Raw genomic sequence first — 7,526 nt, forward strand, 5'->3', positions numbered from 1 at the left:
GGGGGGGGGGGGTGGGGGGGGGGGGGGGTGGGGGGGGGGGGGGGTGGGGGGGGGGGGGGGTGGGGGGGGGGGGGGGTGGGGGGGGGGGGGGGTGGGGGGGGGGGGGGGTGGGGGGGGGGGGGGGTGGGGGGGGGGGGGGGTGGGGGGGGGGGGGGGTGGGGGGGGGGGGGGGTGGGGGGGGGGGGGGGTGGGGGGGGGGGGGGGTGGGGGGGGGGGGGGGTGGGGGGGGGGGGGGGTGGGGGGGGGGGGGGGTGGGGGGGGGGGGGGGTGGGGGGGGGGGGGGGTGGGGGGGGGGGGGGGTGGGGGGGGGGGGGGGTGGGGGGGGGGGGGGGTGGGGGGGGGGGGGGGTGGGGGGGGGGGGGGGTGGGGGGGGGGGGGGGTGGGGGGGGGGGGGGGTGGGGGGGGGGGGGGGTGGGGGGGGGGGGGGGTGGGGGGGGGGGGGGGTGGGGGGGGGGGGGGGTGGGGGGGGGGGGGGGTGGGGGGGGGGGGGGGTGGGGGGGGGGGGGGGTGGGGGGGGGGGGGGGTGGGGGGGGGGGGGGGTGGGGGGGGGGGGGGGTGGGGGGGGGGGGGGGTGGGGGGGGGGGGGGGTGGGGGGGGGGGGGGGTGGGGGGGGGGGGGGGTGGGGGGGGGGGGGGGTGGGGGGGGGGGGGGGTGGGGGGGGGGGGGGGTGGGGGGGGGGGGGGGTGGGGGGGGGGGGGGGTGGGGGGGGGGGGGGGTGGGGGGGGGGGGGGGTGGGGGGGGGGGGGGGTGGGGGGGGGGGGGGGTGGGGGGGGGGGGGGGTGGGGGGGGGGGGGGGTGGGGGGGGGGGGGGGTGGGGGGGGGGGGGGGTGGGGGGGGGGGGGGGTGGGGGGGGGGGGGGGTGGGGGGGGGGGGGGGTGGGGGGGGGGGGGGGTGGGGGGGGGGGGGGGTGGGGGGGGGGGGGGGTGGGGGGGGGGGGGGGTGGGGGGGGGGGGGGGTGGGGGGGGGGGGGGGTGGGGGGGGGGGGGGGTGGGGGGGGGGGGGGGTGGGGGGGGGGGGGGGTGGGGGGGGGGGGGGGTGGGGGGGGGGGGGGGTGGGGGGGGGGGGGGGTGGGGGGGGGGGGGGGTGGGGGGGGGGGGGGGTGGGGGGGGGGGGGGGTGGGGGGGGGGGGGGGTGGGGGGGGGGGGGGGTGGGGGGGGGGGGGGGTGGGGGGGGGGGGGGGTGGGGGGGGGGGGGGGTGGGGGGGGGGGGGGGTGGGGGGGGGGGGGGGTGGGGGGGGGGGGGGGTGGGGGGGGGGGGGGGTGGGGGGGGGGGGGGGTGGGGGGGGGGGGGGGTGGGGGGGGGGGGGGGTGGGGGGGGGGGGGGGTGGGGGGGGGGGGGGGTGGGGGGGGGGGGGGGTGGGGGGGGGGGGGGGTGGGGGGGGGGGGGGGTGGGGGGGGGGGGGGGTGGGGGGGGGGGGGGGTGGGGGGGGGGGGGGGTGGGGGGGGGGGGGGGTGGGGGGGGGGGGGGGTGGGGGGGGGGGGGGGTGGGGGGGGGGGGGGGTGGGGGGGGGGGGGGGTGGGGGGGGGGGGGGGTGGGGGGGGGGGGGGGTGGGGGGGGGGGGGGGTGGGGGGGGGGGGGGGTGGGGGGGGGGGGGGGTGGGGGGGGGGGGGGGTGGGGGGGGGGGGGGGTGGGGGGGGGGGGGGGTGGGGGGGGGGGGGGGTGGGGGGGGGGGGGGGTGGGGGGGGGGGGGGGTGGGGGGGGGGGGGGGTGGGGGGGGGGGGGGGTGGGGGGGGGGGGGGGTGGGGGGGGGGGGGGGTGGGGGGGGGGGGGGGTGGGGGGGGGGGGGGGTGGGGGGGGGGGGGGGTGGGGGGGGGGGGGGGTGGGGGGGGGGGGGGGTGGGGGGGGGGGGGGGTGGGGGGGGGGGGGGGTGGGGGGGGGGGGGGGTGGGGGGGGGGGGGGGTGGGGGGGGGGGGGGGTGGGGGGGGGGGGGGGTGGGGGGGGGGGGGGGTGGGGGGGGGGGGGGGTGGGGGGGGGGGGGGGTGGGGGGGGGGGGGGGTGGGGGGGGGGGGGGGTGGGGGGGGGGGGGGGTGGGGGGGGGGGGGGGTGGGGGGGGGGGGGGGTGGGGGGGGGGGGGGGTGGGGGGGGGGGGGGGTGGGGGGGGGGGGGGGTGGGGGGGGGGGGGGGTGGGGGGGGGGGGGGGTGGGGGGGGGGGGGGGTGGGGGGGGGGGGGGGTGGGGGGGGGGGGGGGTGGGGGGGGGGGGGGGTGGGGGGGGGGGGGGGTGGGGGGGGGGGGGGGTGGGGGGGGGGGGGGGTGGGGGGGGGGGGGGGTGGGGGGGGGGGGGGGTGGGGGGGGGGGGGGGTGGGGGGGGGGGGGGGTGGGGGGGGGGGGGGGTGGGGGGGGGGGGGGGTGGGGGGGGGGGGGGGTGGGGGGGGGGGGGGGTGGGGGGGGGGGGGGGTGGGGGGGGGGGGGGGTGGGGGGGGGGGGGGGTGGGGGGGGGGGGGGGTGGGGGGGGGGGGGGGTGGGGGGGGGGGGGGGTGGGGGGGGGGGGGGGTGGGGGGGGGGGGGGGTGGGGGGGGGGGGGGGTGGGGGGGGGGGGGGGTGGGGGGGGGGGGGGGTGGGGGGGGGGGGGGGTGGGGGGGGGGGGGGGTGGGGGGGGGGGGGGGTGGGGGGGGGGGGGGGTGGGGGGGGGGGGGGGTGGGGGGGGGGGGGGGTGGGGGGGGGGGGGGGTGGGGGGGGGGGGGGGTGGGGGGGGGGGGGGGTGGGGGGGGGGGGGGGTGGGGGGGGGGAAACGTTAGGAACAAAATCCACCAGACCACGGCCACACAGCCCGGAAAACCCACCAGAACCAGTCGAATCCGGCCGTGAAAGCCTTCGACAATACAATGGCTCCCTTGGTTGCCAGCATCATTCACACGGCTGCCTTATTCCAAATCACGGCATTGCTCTTCTCCTACAGCAGTGGCGGAGGAGGTTAAGAGCTTGTGTATCTAATCTGGAGGAGCTGGGTTTGATTCCCAGCTCTGCCGCCTGAGCTGTGGAGGCTTATCTGGGGAATTCAGATTAGCCTGTGCACTCCCACACACGCCAGCTGGGTGACCTTGGGCGAGTCACAGCTTCTCGGAGCTCTCTCAGCCCCACCTACCTCACAGGGTGTTTGTTGTGAGGGGGGAAGGGCAAGGAGATTGTCAGCCCCTTTGCGTCTCCTGCAGGAGAGAAAGGGGGGATATAAATCCAAACTCTTCTACTCTTCTTCTACAGGGGCTCAGGGAGAGAGAGGTTTTCCCAAAGCTAGTGTTACCGAAGATCCTTCATTTGGAAGGGCTGCAGATTTGAACCAGAGATGATGTGTATGCAAACCACGTTTTCTACGATGGGGCCAAAGCTAAAGGAGGGGCCAAGGAACTTAATCCTGTACGCACTCAGTTCATAAACTGCGTCAAACCGCTTTCTAGAATGGAGCCTCCAGATACACGGAGGCAGCAAACCTCTGAATCCCAGTGTCAAAAGCGAGCACAGCAGGGGAAAGCTTTATGCCCTGCTGGTTTGGCTCTCTGGGATAACTGGTTGGTCACTGTATGAAATGGGATGGTGGACTAGGTGGGATGCTGGTGGATGCAGCAGGCTGGACTTAACTTGTTTGCTGACCAGTGATCCAGTGCTTGGAAGGCCAAGTAAACGTCAATCAATCAATCAAGCCTTTCATTGGCACAGTAAACAATAAAATAAATGCAACAAAATAAAACTGGTTAAAAACATGGATACAGAGAACAAGGAATAAAATGGGGTGCTGTGTGGTTTCCGGGCTGTATGGTCGTGTTCTAGCAGCCTTCTCTCCTGACGTTTCGCCTGCATCTGTGGCTGGCATCTTCAGAGGATCTGATGTTAGGTCAGAATAAAATGTTAGGTTAAAAATTGCTGCTCGCTTTTGATAATTTCCAAGAGTAAGTCTGCCACGATCACACAGAAGGAAGGATCTGGATTATTCAGCAAGTAGTGTAATCTAAATAAATCCGGGAGATCAGTTGAGAATAAGGGACTAAGATTCACATACTTGGATCTGATTTGTAATAATTGGTAGGCAAAAGATTCGACTAAGCCAGCATTCCACGGGCAGAATCTATTACACTTTTCTTGATTGTTAAGTCTACCGTGTAGCCGAGTAAACTTGTTGCATACAGTATCCCATCGTGGCTAAGCAATTGCCAGGAGGGGATTTGGGTTTAAATCCTTTTGGGCGGGTTGTCTATTGAAAGCGCCTGTCTTTCAACTGAAGGAGAGTCCTCAAATTAGCAAATCGGTTTGTAAGAAATGGCACATATCTATGGCTATCAGGTACAGACAAATCTCCATGTGGAGGAAAATCCAAAATGTTGGTTCGAATGGCATCTGCCCCAAACTGACTGTGTGGCCTTTCCCAGCATCCATTACAGGGATGAGGGAAGGCCTCCTTTACAGGACTGTTGTACAGAAGTAAGAGAAAGCCTGTCTCATGCTGTAAACATTGAAGCTTAATGCAAATCAGGACAAGTGTTGCAGGAACTTGCGTTTTGTGTTCTTTCTACAGTCCTATGTATCGATTGTGGAACGATGCCATGAGTTGTAAGTGTTCCTGTTACTCTGTGAGGTTGGGACATTGTACATTCACACACACACACACACACACACACACACAAGGCTGGCTCCAATAGCCTTGGTAATGCAGAATAATAAGCAGTGTGGTAGTCGGTGTGTTCGACCTCAGGTTCAGATCTCCCTTAGAATTGCCAGGCTCCGACATTCAAGAATGGTTACACATCTGTAGTGCCACAAAAGGCCAGACGTGTTTTGACCCAAAAAGGGTCTTCTTCAGAGGTCAGGAAAGCACATGCGAACGACTATCTTTCAAAATGATTGAACTAAAATTTTGCATTCAGGCCAGGAGGCTTATATAGGTATTTATATTGAACTAGCGGGCCCGGCCACGCGTTGCTGTGGCTGAGTCTGGTGAAGTGGAAAAGAAAGAAAAGGGGAAGCGAACGGTTCGAACATGTGTCATTGCACAATGATTGCCAGGGAGGGGCAAGGGGCCCCTCGCTCCCCTCTCTCTCTCCCATTCCCTTGCATGGCAACCCGGCCGGTCCCCCCCCCTAACGTTCCCCTTCCTCTGCTAAGGTGGGTGGGCCCTATGCAGGTGGCTGGTCCTGTCCCTTTCACTCCCTTCCCTTGCAGGGGAATTATCTAGTGTAAAACACTCTGGGAGGCATGAGCTACATTGTGTTCAAATTTCAGAGCATTTGGTCCAGCAAACCCCCAGACCCTCCCTCACCTTCCCCTTCCTCCGCTAGGGTGAGTGGGCCATGTGCGAATGGCCCGCCCCATCCCTTTCATTCCATAAGGCAGTGGTTTTCAAGGAAGGCATGGTTGGTTCCCTTGTATCTGAGGGTGTTGCTTTGACGGCCAGCAGATGGCGCTGTTGCGGAACAGAACTGTGGTTCCAACTGTCACAGGTGTGGCATGTACACAATAACTGGCGCAGTTGTGACATGTACACAACAGGAGGTGCGGAAAGTATGGAAACCTGGCCGCACTCGAATGCAACGTTGTGTGAAAATTTCAAAGCAATCGGTCCAGTAGTTTGGGAGATTACCTGTCAGCAGAAAAATGCACTGATAGATTTTTATATGTATAGAATATATAGATAATAGCTCCCAATAAAAATAAAATTAGATGTACATGCCAAGGAGCCATTTTGTGCGTGTGTGTAGTAGTGTTGGGTCTTGATCCTTGAATCAGTGAACACACACCGGAGTGTTGATCAGCAGTGTTATTGAAAAGTTAACCAAGCACCCAGCTTGCAAGAAGCCAATTCTGCCAAACGTGGCTTTTGCAACCCCCTTTATTCAGAAACAATCCCCCCCTTCTGTTTTCCCAAAGAATGTGAGAAAGAGTTACATTGGAGCCTAGGAGTGCCCCAAGGTTGGCGACAGATAAAGATGAAGCCATCTGGACTCCTGCCCCCACAAAACAGTGGAAATGTTCTGTTTCCCATGGGAGTAGAGAGTGTCTGGGGTAAGCCTAGTTATCTACCAAGCATGTGAAGCCATAAAAGCAAGATCAAGGAAAGAATGTTCCATTACAGCAGTGGTAACATATAGTAGGTTATGTACATATATCTAAAAGCAGTTACACTGACAGGAATGCATCTCAATCACCCAGATGCAATCACTGCCTACATATTACGTAGCCAGTGCATTGAGTTAGGAATGCATTTCAGTCAACTAAATGCCGTCCCTGACAAATAGCTACAGGTCACTAAACTCTCCTGGACTGAAGTAAGATACCAGTGTGTGTTCTCATTATCCAGGAATTACCCAAACTAGCCATATTGCTCACTGGGTGGGTGACCCTATCGGACAGGTTGGGGAAAACAATATGAGGGACAGCAATGGAAGGGCATGACGCCAAGTGTGTATATGGCAAGAAATTGCCACTTCAGCTCCCTTCACCAGAAGGGTCATTTTACCATTTATGGTGGACTTGAGAAAAAGTTAAGGAATACTGGAGATCAAAACATTCAATAATTCCAAAGGCTTTCAAAATAAATATACAATTGAAACCAGAAGTTGTCTTGTTGGGACTCATGGGCAGATCTGTGGATAAAAAAACACGGAACTTTGTATTTATATACGGCATCAGCTGCAAGAATATTTTATGCACACAAAAAAAGAAAATAAAAACGTCAGATATACCTGCAATAGAAGAACGGTGGATGAATGTTTGGAGCTGGCGGCGATGGCGAAACTCACCTTGTTACTTAAGAAAGGAGCTTGGTTAAATTTTTGAACAATTGGGAACAGCCGACAGATTCTTTGAGCAAAACACACAAAAGTAAAGTGGTAATTAGTGGTTTTGAAGATTAGTGGGGGGGCTCCCATAAGACTGAACGGAGAAAAAGTGTGTTAATATCAGCAGTGCTTTTAAGTTGGGATTTTAAGCGTGTGTGGTTCAGGAGCAAGCGAAATTTTTTTTATTGTTAATATTTGATTGGGAGTCCTTATACCCAGTGGTGGCGAACCTATGGCACGGGTGCCAGAGGTGGCACTCAGAGCCCTCTCTGTGGCCATGTAAAAACAGAGTGCCCCCACACACATCTAGGCTGGCCTGGGCCGCTGGGCTCGATTATTAGCATCAAACCTAAGACCTAGTTTTGGGGAAGCAGTGTAGGTAACCCTGTTAAGCACAGTTAAACCCCACTGATTTTCATGTGAACAACTAAAGCGTGATCCTTTACCTGGGAGTAAGCTTGGTTGCTGGCAGTGGGGCTTCCTTCTGAGTAAACCCTCCTAGGGTCGTGATTAGTTGCATGGTTGCTTCAAAGGAAAGCCACTGACTACCACCAAGCTTACTCCTGAGTAACGCACGCCTCGGAGCCAACCATTTTTTCTAAAGTAAAACCTCCGCATTCAGGTTGAATTGCCGTGTTGGCACTTTGCGATAAATAAGCGGGTTTGAAGTTTCAATTTGGGCACTCGGTCTCGAAAAGGTTCTCCATCACTGCCTTATACTAAATGCACTTCCCCCCCCCCCCTTTGCTTTTTTAAATTGT

Source organism: Sphaerodactylus townsendi, linkage group LG09 (assembly GCF_021028975.2).
Source record: "Sphaerodactylus townsendi isolate TG3544 linkage group LG09, MPM_Stown_v2.3, whole genome shotgun sequence".
Lineage (NCBI taxonomy): Eukaryota > Metazoa > Chordata > Lepidosauria > Squamata > Sphaerodactylidae > Sphaerodactylus > Sphaerodactylus townsendi.